The following is a 15,982-nucleotide window of genomic DNA, read 5'->3' on the forward strand; positions in this document are numbered from 1 at the left end:
AGAAAAATTGTAAGGTGAAATATTGTATATAATAACATTAAAATGGAGGATAATCTTTACTATTTCAGAATATTTCATAAGTGGTTATCTTAAGAACTTGCCTATCATTCTGTATTGCATCTTCTGATATTCTATTTCTTTGAAACAAGTATGTCATTAGCAAATCATTAGGCATGAGACTGTGGTGATCTTGAACAAAGTACTTATGTGGGTGGTCTTTCTTTTAGTACAGTTCCAGATTGTTTGGGCCTATGTTTGTACAGTTTGCTTTGGTTACTTGTGCTGAGGATGAAATCTTTTCAAATCTTTTCAGTGTGTCACAGATTTTGAAAAATGGCTTATGTACTTATAGTCATGCTGAGCAGAATTCAACTATAAACTACCAAGCAAACATCCTCATCATTTGATTTTTATGTAGTGAAACACTTCCCTCACTCAAAACAAAGTCACAGCACAATGTCTATCAGTGCATTATATCATGTGTAAGATCAATAACCTGCTCAGGGGAAACTGATGTCAAACTTTTACTTTAAATTTGCCAGGAGTTAGATCTCTGAGATTGCACTATGCATCCTCTGTGGACTGCATATGTTCTCTTATGCTAAGATGTCTCCCCACATCTCTGAAACACTTTGTTTCTGCAGCTTGTGTTACAACCTACTTGAGGACTCAATGCTTTCTTTTTTTGACCTATGTAAGAATTGAAGCTGGGCACAGTGACAGGTGCCTGTATTCTCAGCTACTTGAGAGGTTGAGGCAGGAGGATCACTTGAGCCCAGGAATTTGAACTCAGCTAGGGTAACATATCAAGATACAATCTCAAAGAAAAAAAGAAAAAAAAAGATGGGAGGGGTTGGGGTGCAGCTCAGTGGTAGAGTACATGCTTAGCATGTATACAGCTCTGGGTTTAACCCCCAGTAGACACACACACACACACACATTGATATAAATAGGCAAACAGGCCACATTAACAGCAGAAAAACTCCAAAACACAGGAGTACATGTCTTGTGTCTATGTGTTTGCATAATCAAGTGAATGTATTTATATTATCTACACTCATACCATTCAGAGAGTCATTACAGCCTTTTGGTGTATGTCTTTTCGAGACTATACCTCCTATTCTTTAAAGTGGAATCTGCTCCACCCCATGTCTTTCCAAGTCAATTAATATCTTTTCTAATTCCCCAAAGAAGGTCTTAAAATGTAAAATATAATCTTTCACAAACATTACTTTTTGTCATGTTACCTCTCTCTCTCTGTTCTACCTTTTAATAACGAATTTTTGAAGACATAATGCCTAACCCAGACAAATTATTGTCAATTGCTAGGATGTCAGTTATAATGGAGATAAACATTTTGAGTGTTTCTAAGTTGCCACACACTGTTTCACTCATGCATAAGGTTAGCCCTGTCATATTAGAAACAACATTGATAGTGTCACAACATAGGAAGAGTAGGACTGAAAGAGATCATTAAAAAGATTCCAAATGTGATGTTTCAGTGGTCTTCTACCACTGAGCTATATCCCCAGCCTATTTTATATTTTGACACAGGGTTGTGTTAAGTTGCCAAGGTCAGCCTCAAACTTGGGATCTTCCTGCCTCAGCCTCCTGAGTAGCTGTATTAGGCATGTGCCACTGTGCCTGCCTTTGCTTCATTGCATTTTGTATTTGTATCTTGAGTTAAGCCAATTTCTTTCCCCATTTTTATTGAAAACAATCACATTCTGAAGTAGTCTGATTTAGGCTATATGTCAGTCAGCTTTTCCATTGCGGTGACAAAAAATACCTGAGACAAACAGCCAGGCATGTTAATTCACACCTGTAATCCCAGTGATTTGGGAGGCTAAGGAAGAAAGATTGCAAATTGGTGACCAGCCTCAGCAATTGAGCAACACTCTGTCACACACAAAAAATTGAAAAGGCTGGGGCAGTAGCCCAGTAGTAGAGCACTTGCCTAGCTTGCATGACACTCTTAGGTCAATCCCTGGTATGAAACAAAATTAATATTCCTTGATAATGACAGTCTTGTTTTCTTAACCATGAAGTGTGCATACTTAAGGAGTCACACATGGATCCTGAATCTACAATGACTAGTCATATGATCTTGTTTATCCACTCAAGGGAACTTTCATTCTTTACTTTTTTGTACTGGGGATAGAACCCAATGATGCTTTACCACTAAGCCACATCCCCAGTCCTTATTTATTTATTTATTTATTTATTTACTTATTTATAGACAGGATCTCACTAAGTTTCTGAATCTGTCCTTGAACTTGTGATTTCCCCGCCTCTGCCTTCTGGGTGGCTGGGAATTATACGTGTGCATCACAGTACTGGCTTTCAATTCCTCCATCTGCCAAATGAAGATGATATTTGAAACTACTTAAATGTGTTTTTAACACCAAAAGATCCGTTCTTTTATTTCATTTTCACACATCATTTTGGTGACTCTATTCCACCACATTATATTTTAATGTGGTGTAAGTAAGATAATTTCAGGATTAATTTACATAAATTATAATAGAGTACACACAGTTGTCTCACTTTTACATTTATAAATTCTTCTTGTTAGTATAAGTGAAATTTGACCTGTATGCTATTCATATCTGTTAATATAAGTGAAAAGTCAAGGATTCTTGAGAAGAGAATGATTCTAATAAATTTATTTTTTATTTTATTTTTTGGTACTCGGGATCGAACTCAAGGGCACTTGACCAGTGAGCCACTTCCCCAGTCCTATTTTATATTTTATTTAAAATATAAATAGTGTCTCAGTGAATTGCTTAGGATCTTGCATTTGCTGAGACTGGCTTTGAACTTGTGATCCTCCTGCCTTAGCCTCTTAATCTGCTAGGATTATAGGAGTGTGCCACTACACCTGGCTGATTTTAATAAATTCTTAATTTTCTCCACACATTAAAATCTATTTTTTGGGTGCATCTTACAGATATATTTATTCATACCATGAAGCAAACAGATGTCATGCAAATGGACAGCAACATTCTAGTCTAGCAAAGCTTCCCAACTGACATAGCTTGCTTAAATTGATAAGTACAGTGACATCTTATTTCATATGCACTCCAAGTAAAGCAGGTGCAATACTCAAACACTTCAAAACTTTAATTCTTCTCTCAGTACTCCTGATATTACAAATGAATAAACTCATTTGCCAACTTACTGCACATTTCCTGGTAAATTGGGATACAGCATGACATCATGGGGTTCCAAATTTATTTATTTTTTAGTGGCAGATCAAACCCAGGGTCTAACACCTACAGGAAAACATTCTACCTGTAAGCTATAACCCCAGCTGGATTCAAACTTTTGATTTTTCCTGTTACCAAAATGGAACTCATGGTTGCTTTACCACTGAGATTACATTCTCAATACTTTTTATTTTTTATTTTGAGACAGGTTCTTGCTATGTTGTTGAGGCTGGTTTCAAACTTTCAATCCTCCTGCCTCAGCCTCCTGAGCAACTGGGTTTACAGGCATGAACCACCACACCTGGCTCAAACATTTTTAATAATACCTTGATACCCTGTGCCTCAGGGAGGGAAAAAAAAACACAACTCTTTTGGCTGGGGAGATAGCTCAGTTGGTAGAGTGCTTGACTCACAAGCACAAGGCCTTGGGTTCAATCCCCAGCATCACACAAAAAATAAATAAATACATCTCTATTCAGGACCAATGGCTCAGACCACTGTGCTGCTCTCTGAAAAATCCTATGCACTAGGCAGGGCCTGCTGGGAAGGTGCAGGGCATCACATTAACAGGCACACATAGCATGGAAGCATATGTAGAACAAGGACAAATGGTTAAAATCCTCATCATAAACATTTTTAGAGCATGACTTTTTTTTTTATTATTGTAAACAAATGGGATACATGTTGTTTCTCTGTTTGTACATGGCGTAAAGGCATACCATTTGTGTAATCATAAATTTACATAGGGTAATGTTGTTTGATTCATTCTGTTATTTTTTCCCTTCCCCCACACCCCTCCCACCCCTCTTTTCCCTCTATGCAGTCCTTCCTTCCTCCATTCTTGCCCCCCTCCCTAAACCTAACTCTAACCCTAAAACTAACCCCTCCCACCCCCATTATGTGTCATCATCCACTTATTAGCGATATCATTCTTCCTTTGGTTTTTTGAGATTGGCTTATCTCACTTAGCATGATATTCTCCAGTTTCATCCATTTGCCTGCAAATGCCATAATTTTATCATTCTTTATGGCTGAGTAATATTCCATTGTATATATATACCACATTTTCTTTATCCATTCATCAATTGAAGGACATCTAGGTTGCTTCCACAATCTGGCTATTGTGAACTGAGCAGCTATGAACATTGATGTGGCTGTATCTCTGTAATATGCTGATTTTAAGTCCTTTGGGTATAGGCCAAGGAGTGGGATAGCGACTTTTTTCTTTAAACTTAAAAAACTAAAGCATTTATTAATATCCAGAAATTATTGCAATAGAAAGATGGCACTGAACATGGGGGCAGGGGTCTGGTGTAGTTCTTGGCACTGAAACTCCTTTAGAGTAGAAGATAGATAATATCAGGAAGGTCATAGAAGGAAACCCTAGACTGGGTGAAAGTGTGTGTAATGGGAATTCATAATGTCATTTACAACTTAAAACACCTCTGTTTAATTGCTCAATTTTTAAAGATTTTTGGAGTATGAATTGCAAATATACTATGAAATATCTTAAAAGTTGCCTTAAGGAATGTGGAAATAAAGCAGTTCTTGTGCACTTGTTTTTATCATGAAAAAAACTAAATAGCATCTTCTAATTTAAAAAATATTTTCCCTGATTAGAAATAACACAGATTCTTTATCTGCTTGTAGTAAACTCTGAGCTCCCACATACTCTAGGTCTGGGATCCTTAACAAATTACTTAACCTGCCTTTGCTTCAGTTTCTTTATCAGTTGAAACAGGATAATAGTACCCTAAAAATCTATCTTTGATTCATGTTTTGGTTCAAGTTTTTTTTTTTCTGTATGAATCACATCAACAACAATAACAAGTACTTACACAATATTTATCACTGGCGGGCACTATTTTAAGGAAATCACTTAATCCTCAAACTTAAATGTTGGTAATTTTATTATCTCTATATTAAAGGTCAGACTACATTCAGCTAATAAGCAATAGAGCTTGAATAAGAGCAAGATAGTCTGGAACTAGGGTTGTTCTTAGAAGACTGAGTGTAAAGCAGCAACTAGCAACAAAAGCAAACAGAGGACTAAGAGCTCTGTCCCCTTGGATTTTTCTTTCTTTCTTCCTTTTATGCGGGGTGTTGGGGGTGAACTGAACTCAGGAGTACTTTACCTCTAAGCTACATCCCCAGTCCTTTCTATATTATATTTTCTGACAGGGTTGTGTGTTTCAAACTTGTGATCCACCGACCTCAGGTTCCAAAGCAGCTGGGATTACAGGTATGTACTACTGCACCCAGTTTCCCTTGAATTTTCTTTCTCTATTTTTTGGTACCAGGGATTTAACTCAGGGGGCTTAAACACTGAGCCACATCCCCAGCCTTTTCTTACATTTTATGTAGAGACAGGGTCTCATTAGGTTTCTTAGGACCTTGCTAAATTGTTTAGGCTGGCATTGAACTCATGATCTTCTGCCTCAGTCTCCCCAGCTGCTGGGACTACAGGCATGTGCCACTACACCTGGCCTGAATTTTCTTAATGTCTTTTGGGTATTAAAATCAGGATTTCCCATTATTACCATGAAGTTGAATAATAACATCTCAAGATTTCCCATTATCACCATGAAGTTGAATAATAACATCTCAAGATTTCCCATTATCACCATGAAGTTGAATAATAACATCTCAATTCAATTACTCTCTGGCAATTGAAATAGTTAAGTAGGTTTTGAGTTGCAGCAGTTACCAAAATATACTCAATCTAGAAGAGTGTGTTGCATTCTATTTAAAAATAAAGGTTTGCTGGGCATGGTGGTACATACCTTTAATCCCAGTGGCTCAGGAGGCTGAGACAGGAAGATGTTGAGTTCAAAGCCAGCCTCAGAAATTTAGGGAGATCCCAAACAACTCAGTGAGACCCCCTCTCAAAATAAAAAAATAAAAGCGGTGGGGGTGTGGATAAGTGGTTACTGGTCCTGAGTTCAATTTCCAGTACCAAAATAAAGATTTAGAGGGTGGGATATTAGCAACATGATGCAATAGGGAGTCCTATCTCATGTTCTCTCATGGAGACACTGACTTCACAACAACAAACAGTTCAAAATGCCTCTGTGAAAATTCCACAAATCAATCAAGAGTTTGCAGCACAGAATCAAGTGCCAACCCAAAAAAGAGCTCCAGGAAAATGTGTTGCAGGTTGGCTGCTTTAACTTCTCAATGCAATGCAGTATGATTGGAAGAAAATTTCCAATTCCTGGCTATTTCCTCAGAGGAAAATAAAAAAGTCAAATATACATCTAATATTATGGGCCTTCCTAAGGGAATGGTGTCTATCTTTCCTTGGCTCAAAACCCTGAGTTGCAGCAGAATACTTTGACTGCGGTGTGGGAAGCCATCCTTATCCAGCAGAATCAGACAGTTCCCTGCCTAGTTCCCCTAAGAGAATGGCTCCCCTAACTCCACCCTATCCTGTCCATCACAGAAGAAGCTCCTCCTTGTCTTGGCCCCCTTTACCTGTGAGTCTATAAATAAAAACTCTGGCCTCTAATAAACTCCATGTTGTAACAAACCAGAGCTGGTATGGCCAGACCAGTCATGCCCCCTGTCATTTAAAAGGAATATTAACTCTTGTGTGTTTATTAAGTTGATACGTTTATGGATAATTGATTGATCAAGAGCCAACATCATCCTCTGGCAGTTAACCCTTATTATGGGGTGCAACTTAAGAACAGACCAATCACCACTGAGAAGTTTGAATTTGAGAGTCTATTAAGCCAGTCAGCTGAGTGTCTCACACAGTGCCCCAAAAATGGTTATTGGGAGAACAGCCCTGACCATAGGTTTGTAGGGGTTTTTATACCAGAAATCACATCAATCCTAAGCGTCTGTTGCTATGATTCAAAATTACAAACTAACATCATGAGATCATCAACAGAGGGGAAGTGGGTCAAAACGACCCTCACCTAGGTACAAACTAAAGAATGGTTACTAACATCCACACAATCACCGTTCACATGGTGCATTGTTTAGGAGCAATTGGATCAAAAGAGAGCAATTTTTCATTACATAACAATTGCTATTTTGTATAGCTAAACATGTCATGCTACATAACTGATGATGGGCACAGAGGTGGAGTGCTCTCATGGGGGAAGCTTATTTCCTACAAAACTTGGAGTCTCAGAGCAACGTGGAGTCTGTTTAGTCATTTTCCTTATAGTTTGGCCTAAACATTCTCATGGAGCCAGATCTGTCAGCCCATCACACCTCTTTTCTCATCTACATGGGACATGGCTGAGAAACCCACACATTTGGTGCCTGAACAGCAACTATTTGAGAGGATTTTAGAAGAAAAAAGAAAGATAAGGTGTTGGCCCATTTCCCATGGGAATCGTGCACATATGAATAAGTTTAGTAGTTAAAAAGAAAGGGAATTTAATTGTGTGATGTTAAGCCTGAAGAATTCGCTCTCTACAGAGAGAGAAATAAAAATAAATTCAGCTCTATTCAATACTTAGAGTGAAAATTCAATAGGAAGAACACAACTCCTACAGTCTTTGAAATGTAAATGGAGACCTGATCACTTTAAATACTCCAGACTCCATCAGACAGGTCTGCGTGCCTCTGTGTGACCTGTATGAAACTGAGAACTAACTTGCTTGAGATAGGTGCAAAAGCTTAGAATCCTGGGAAGAAAAGATCCCAATCAGGAATTCAGACAAAATCTCTAACTTAAGAAGGGGAAGTTTAAGGAAACTTAAGTTTCCTAGTTTAAATATGCGTGTACCCTCCATAGCCCTCAGCCCTCCAGAAACAGCATGCTCCATGATTCTGGGTGGGTAGGATGGGAAAACCTACTAAAGAACATGGCTGCTCAGGCAGAGACCCTCATGGCCAGGCACCAAGATGAAAGGAGAAATAGCAGGGAATTGGAAGCAGAATGGCACAGGGTATAGCAATTAAAAAAAAAAAATGCCTAGGAGCACAATTAAAAATGCAAAGTTTGGACTGTAATAGAAACTTACTTTTATTTGAACCAAGATGTTGATTTATGGAGTTCAGGAGGTTTAATCACAGGGCTTAGAAATGTTATTAAGAATTTTAATCTAAGAGTCAGAGATATTCATCCTCGTGGACCTCTTTCTGTTCTGGGAACATATTTAAAATGTTCCCAATGAAAACTACAAAACATTGAAGAAAGAAATTGAGGAAGACCTCAGAAGATGGAAAGATCTCCCATGTTCTTGGATAGGCAGAATTAATATTGTCAAATGGCCATGCTACCAAAAGTGCCACACAGATTCAATGCAATTCCAATTAAAATCCCAATGATGTACCTTACAGAAATAGAGCAAGCAATCATGACATTCATCTGGAAGAATAAGAAACACAGAATAGCTAAAGCAATCCTTAGCAGGAAGAATGAGGCAGGGGTATTGCAATACCAGAACTTCAACTATACTACTAAGCAATAGTAACAAAAATGGCATGGTATTGGCACCTAAATAGACAGGTAGATCAATGGTAAAGAATAGAGGACATGGACACAAACCCAAATAAATACAATGTTCTCATACTAGACAAAGATACCCTCTTCAACAAATGGTGCTTGGGAAAACTGGAAATCCATATGCAACACAATGAAACTAAACCCCTATCTCTCACCCTGCACAAAAATCAACTCACAATGGATCAAGGACCTTGAAATCAGACCAGAGACCCTTGCATCTTATACAAGAGAAAGTAGGTCCAAATCTTCAACTTGTTGGCTTAGGATCAGACATCTTTGACAGGACTCCCATAGCACAAGAAATAAAAGCAAGAATCAATAACTAGGATAGATTCAAACTAAATAGCTTTCTCTCAGCAAAGGAAACTATCAGCAATGTGAAGAGAGAGCCTACAGAGTGGGAGAAAATCTTTGCCACACATAATTCAGATAGAGTACTAATTTCCAGAATATATAAAGAACTCAAAAAACTCTACACCCAGAATACAAATAACCCAATCAAAAAATGGGCTAAGGATATGAACAGACACTTCACTGAAGAAGTGACAGTGTTTATTGAGTAGATAAGTTTATGGGTAATTGACGGATACATAGGCAACATCATCCTCCAGCAGTCAACCCTTTTCTCATCCATGTGGGACATGGCTGAGAGACCTCCACACTGAGGGGCTTTGAAAACAAAGCTGAGCTCTATAGCATTCTACAGCACCAGGGAGACCAAAGTAGTGCAGAGGCACCCAAAGGATGAAATGATTTTTATGATCAAGAAAAGAAATGGGCAATCCTCTCTAATTGGGAAGTTACATGTACAAACTCAGAAAACATGCATACCAAGAAAATATTTAAGAGGTCCTAGAGTCTCTAGGGCTAATTAGTGAAGATCTATTCCTGTATGAAGCCAGAGTATAAAGAAAAAGAGATGGCTATTTCCAAATGTCCAAATCTTACCAAAAGATCACAAGCATAAAAAGAAATAGGAAAGCATGGATAAATTAACAAGACAAAATAAATCTCCAGAAATTCAGCCTACGGAAATGATATCTATGATTTATCCAAATAAGAATTTTAAATAACTAGCTTAAAGATACACAATGACTGCCAGGCATGGTGGCACATACCTGTAACATCAGGTAACTTGGGAACCTGAGGCAGGAGAATTGCAAGATTGAGGTAATCCTGGGCAACTTAGACCCTCACTCAAAATAAAAATTTCAGAAGGGCTGAGGATGAGTTCAGTGGTACAGTGCCCTTGGTTTCAATTCCCAGTACCATAAAAAAAGATAGCCAGTGACCTAAAGCATAACATAGAAAATTAAAGTCAGGAAAATAATTAAAATTATGATTAATTAAAAGATTACAGTGTCCACAGAGAGAAAACAAAGAACCAAACAGAAATTCTGGAAATGAAGAATATAATAACTGAATTGAAAAATTGAGTATAAGGGCTCAAGAGCAAACTTATGAAGCAGAAAAATTAGCAAAGTTGAAAACAGGTCATTTGAAATGATGAAATTGGAAGAGCAAAAAGAAAAATTTAATAAACAAAAGTGAGTGGACCCTAAGGGACTTAGAGAACATAATTAGGCAAACCAATATATGCACTGTTAGAATCAAAAAAGGAGAAGGAAAAGATAAAGGGGTAGAGATCTTATATAAAGAAATAACATCCAAACTATTTATTCCCAAATGTAAGAAAAGAAAAGACCATATAAATTCAAGAGGCTCGATAAATTCCAAGAATGAACCCAAGTAGGGTCACACTTAGATACATTATAATTGAATTATAAAAGTCATAGATGAAGATAATTTGAAAGCAGTAAAGAAAATGATTTGTCCATGCAATGGAGTGTCTATCAGATTATCAGAATTCTGTGAAGAAACACTGTAGACTGGAAAGAAGTGAGATGATATATCCCAAGAACAGAAAGGACACAAATAATAAGAATACTATGTATGGCAAAATTATCTTATGAAAATGAAGAAGAAATGAACTTTCCCAGATAAAAATCTGAGGGAACCATTATCATTAGAGTTGCCTTGTAAGACATGTTTAGAGTCCTTCAAACTGAAATGAAGGACTATACAGTAACCTGAAACCAAACAAAAATATAAAGCTTCCTGGTAATGTATAGAATTCTATAATATTGTAATGTTGTACACAAATTGTATATAAATCCCTTTTAATTCTCATGTAGAGTTCATAGGACAAAAGTCTATAAAATAACTACAAATCTGTTGTATATATATATATACACATATAATACATATGGATATTATATATATGTATATTTATAATGGATATATATATATATGATAAAGACATGAACTTGTGACAACTACAGAAAGTGAATGGGGTAGAAATGTAAAGGAATAAAGTTTTGCATGTGACTGAAGTGAAATTGTTAACTGTTTAAATTGGTGTTTATATTGCATGGAGTTACAAAAAAAAATAAAATTGGCTTTTGTGACATTAAAATGATTTATGTAATCTGTTTGTGTTTCGATATGAAGTGTACCCAAAAGCAGGTGACATGTTTAGATTATGAAAGATGTGAGTTAATCACTGAACCCATTTGATGTGTTAGTAATTTGAATGGATTACTGGGTGGTAACTATAGGCAGGTGAGGTGTGCCTAGGGGATTATATATTTTGTTGCTATCTCCTTTTGCTCTTCTTTTCTGCTTCCCAGCTGCCATAAGCTTAAAGCTTTCCTTTCTACACCCTTCCACCATGATGTTCTACCTCACCTCAGGCCCAGAGTAATGGATCAGCTAATGATGGACTAAATCTCTGAAATAGTGAGCCAAAATAAACTTTTTCTGCCACTAAGTTGTTCTTGTTGGATATTTTGGTCACAGTGATGAAAAAGTTGACCAATACATAATCCCAATAGTAACCCTAGAAAATATTTATAGGTACAAAAGGAAATGAGGGTCTTTCGATTTCTAATGAAAGATTTAAGAACCGTAAAAGTCATCACTGTAGCCTAAAAATGAATAAAAAAGCTGAGAAAACTTGTTTTTTCCCCTCAAGTACTGGGGCTGAACAGAGAAACTGTACCACTGAGCTAATTTTTTTTATTTTGGTATAGAGTTTCACTAAGCTGCCCTGGCTGGCCTCAACCTTAGGCTCCTCCTGCCTCAGCCTCTCAGGTAGCTGGTGTTTCAGGCATGTGTTCCACTGTGCCAGCCTGAGAAAACTAAATCAGCGGGTTTTAGATCTGTGAGAGTAATGAGGCTATAAGGCACAATGGTGTCACCAAAACTGAAGCGACAGGCACTTACAGAGACTCACAACCTAATAGAACAAAATCATACAAACTTGCAAGCAGAAACATTAGCAGGAACCAATGCTGGGGTAAGAAACCAAGAGTATAATTATAATTGATCAGTTGAGGTCAAGAGATGCAATGTTGACTAGTCTGAGAGTTACAAACCCCACAGTGAACAAACCATAGAGGGGTCTCAGGTTTTTGTGAGTTCTATCTTCAGGAGCTCTACCAGGTTTTCACAGTGAATATAAGACAAAATGACAAAAATGCTAACAACAAAAATGTTTTCCTTCTTGCAAGGAGAGGGAAAAGGTAACCATTTAGAAAACATCAGAACATTCTGTTCTTTACAAACCTGTCCTCAGGAGAAACTATTTTAGTTTCTGGGGTTTTATCAGGTCCTAATTAACCTGGAAAGGGAAATACCTAATTCCAGGCAGCTCTAACCTTCCATGGTGTATAAAAGAAATATCCAGCTTGAGCCACCTCTAATCATCCTGTCTCACCTTAGTGGAAGGAGAACTCAGAGAATAACATGAGGAAAAAACAGATGATCTTGGGTATGACAATGAGTTTTTAGATACAATACCAAAGGCATCTCTGAAATAAGTAATTAATAAATTAGACTTCATTAAAAAAAAGTCTTCTCTGCAAAAGACAATATCCAGAGAAAGAGTTTTCAGTTGAGAAAAAATACTTGGAAAGCATACATCTTATGAAGAATTACTATAGCAAATATTTTTAAAACACTGCAAATTGAACAATAATAAAATGAAACAAGGCATGGTGGCACCAACTTGTAATGCCAGTGACTCAGGAGGCTGAGACAGGAGGATTCCAAGTTCAGCAACTTAAGGCAGTCTCAGCAACTTAAGGAGGCACTAAGCAACTTAGCAAGACCCTGCCTCAAAATAAAGAAAAAAGTGCTGGGGATGTGACTCAGTGATTAAGAGCCCCTGGGTTTCATCCCTGGTACAGAAAGAAGGAAAGGAATGGAGGGAGGGAACAACCTGATTAAAAAATGGACTAAAAATATACATTTCACCAAAAGAGTTATACAGATAGAAAGTAGCCTATGACAAGATGTTGAATATCATACGTCATTAAGGAATTGCATATACAACAATGAAATCTCACAGCATACCTTTGAATTGTGAAAATCCAAAATGTTGACACCACCAAATACTGGTGATTATGTAGAGGATCAGGGACTCCAAGTGTATATGGTTGGGTAAGTGTCGCTGAAGGCCCATGTGACAAAACCTCGTCCCAGCCTGTGGTGCTGTAGGGAGGAGGTGAGGTCTAATAGAAGGAGGTTTTCCTCCCAGCTGTCATGATGTGGGCCATTTTCTCAGCCATGCCTTCCCACTCTGATTCACTACTGCCTTGTCCTACGCACAAAAGTGAAGGAGAAAACTGAGCACAAATTGAAACCTAAGAAACCAAGAGCCAAAAGAAAACTTTCCTCCTTATACATTGTTTAGCTGAGATATTTTGTCACAGTGACAGAAAGCTGACTACCCTTGTCACTTTTATTCAACTGAATACTAGAAGTCCAAGCCAGAGTGGGTGTAGTGATGCACACCCACTTGAGAGGCTGAGTCAGGAAGATCTCAAGTTTAAGGCCAGCCTCAGGCCAGCCTCAGCAACTTATGATACCCTGCCATAAAATAAAAAGTAGAAAGAAATGGGGATGTAGCTCAGTGCCCCAAGTTTATTCCTGTCTCACAGTTTTGGAGGTTCTAGTTCATGATTGGTTGGTCCTGTAGCTTTGGACCTGTGGTGAGGCAGCAGCACATCATGGTGGGAATATATGGCAAAACAAAACTGCTCACCTTATGGCCAGGAAGCATATAAGAGAAAGGTAAAGGGAATAATCTCCTTCAGTGATCCCTCCTCCCCCTGATGACCTAAAGGTCTCACACTAGCCCTCACCTCTCAAAGGTTCTTCCCACCTCCTGGGTACCAAACCTTGTACAAGGATCTTTGGGGATTACTTATCCAAACCATAGCACTGTAAGAACTACCTTATCATTTCTTGTGAGTGGAAATGTCTCTTTGGGATAAATCCCTAGAAGTGAAATTGGAGACTAAGTATATATGCATTTATAATTTTGATAGATACTGCCAAATTCCTGTTTCCCTAAAGGAATTTGATGTAGTAGTGATGTAGTAGCCAAAGTAGTGATGCCAGATATCAAGTAATGATTTCCATTTAGAAATACACACAAAAAAAAGTAGGTGACCTATTAAGGAATTGGGTAGAAAGTGGGACAAGTTTATTCGAAAACCTACAAAGTTCATTTTCACTCAAAGATACATTCAACAAAATTTCTTGTGCCTCTACCCTGTGCCAAGAGCTTTTAGGCATTTGGGATATACTCACCAACAAATCAGACTCACGTTCCTACCCATATGTGGAAATTACATTTCAGTTCTACATTTTGGAACATTCTGCTCTTCCTGAGACTCCAGTTAAATGTCAAAATCCTGAAAATGATCCGTTGAGATCCTGAGCCAGACATATGCTACAAGTGTTATTGAAAAACTAGAAGCACTGTTGTATATGATTTTGTAAGTCTCCATCAGGTCCTTTTAAACAACACACTGGTGAGAGAGCTCTTTTTATCAGACTCCATCTGCTGTTGGTAGTGATCAGCATACTGTGGTCATTGTGGTATCATCTGAGATTAGGTTGTGAAATAGGAAATGGAGTTACAAGCAGATTTGCAAGTGTATGCAAACTGTTTGGTACTATCTCTTGCTGAAACTAAGGGCACCCAATTCAGGTTTGGGGAGTAGTCAAGACAAGGTTATCAGCACATTCCTATCAGGGCACAGTTTCCTTTTTGCAGTCTGTCCTTGTTTAGGTTATAGAAAGAGATCACAAGAAGATTCCATGGAAAATAGTTGAGAAACAGACAGCAACAATCCTCTATTATGCTAAACAAGGGCATGGAAAAGTGAACATGTTGGAAACTAAGAAGAGATGGTAAGTCCAAGGAAATAAAGTGCACTTACTATACTATAGTCTAGTCTCAGGGTTATTTTTTTTTTTAAATTCTCAATTTAAGCATCTAAGAGGAGAATATCTTGAAAAGTTAGCACCCACTAGATTTAGAAGGCTGTTGGCTATAGCTGTCAAAGTCTTGTGAATATTCCAGTGGATTTTTTCCCCCTGTAATAATAGGAATTGAACCCAGGATCTACAATTGAGGTACATCCCCAGTCTTATCTCAGTGGATTTTTTTTTTTTTTTTCATCCTTTGAAGGACAATTTGGGCCTGGTGCAAAGGCATATGCCTATCATTCCAGTTATTCCAGAGGCTGAGGCAGGAGGAACAAAAGTTTGTGGCCAGCCTGGGCAACTTAGTAAAAGAGGGCTGAGCATGTAGCTCTGTGATGCAGTGACCCTGGCTTCAATCCCCAGTACTGGAGCTGGGGGCGGGGGCTGCGAGAGGAGCAAAATAACAATAAAACAATGGGGAGTTCAACTTGTGATAAGGAAGCCAGACATTGTAGTCTTTTCAGGTATAAAATGAAGCAGCAGCAAAATGGTAACTCCAGTGAGGGGCTCTTGAAAAGTATCTGGTTTTTATTATTTTTCTTTTTGGTCTGTGTTGTTAAAAAGTTTCATCCTGGTGGGACAATACACAAGAGGATAACGAATGAACTGTTTCTGAAGCCCTAATAATTCTCAATTATTCTTCCCAGTTATTAAATTCCACAGCCAGAGGAAGGAGACTTAAGTCAATATTCTCATTTGATAACTGGGGTCCACAGCTGTAAAGCAGCAATTAATGGAAGCTGTCACCTCACTCTTCTGATTCCCATTCCAGCAGAGCTCTTTCTACAACAGGTTCATCATCACAAACCTTCAATGCCAATGATTTCAGGTTCTATGCCGCCTTGTTGCAAATGTTGCAAACTGGAATGACTTTGGACAGTGGCACTGGACGCCAAAGGGACTGCACATAGCTGGGGCCACGGACCGCTTAATGAGTAGTCATACTGCTCTGGAGCTGAGCTTGGAG

This window comes from Sciurus carolinensis, chromosome 12 (assembly GCF_902686445.1).
Source record: "Sciurus carolinensis chromosome 12, mSciCar1.2, whole genome shotgun sequence".
NCBI classification, from domain to species: domain Eukaryota; kingdom Metazoa; phylum Chordata; class Mammalia; order Rodentia; family Sciuridae; genus Sciurus; species Sciurus carolinensis.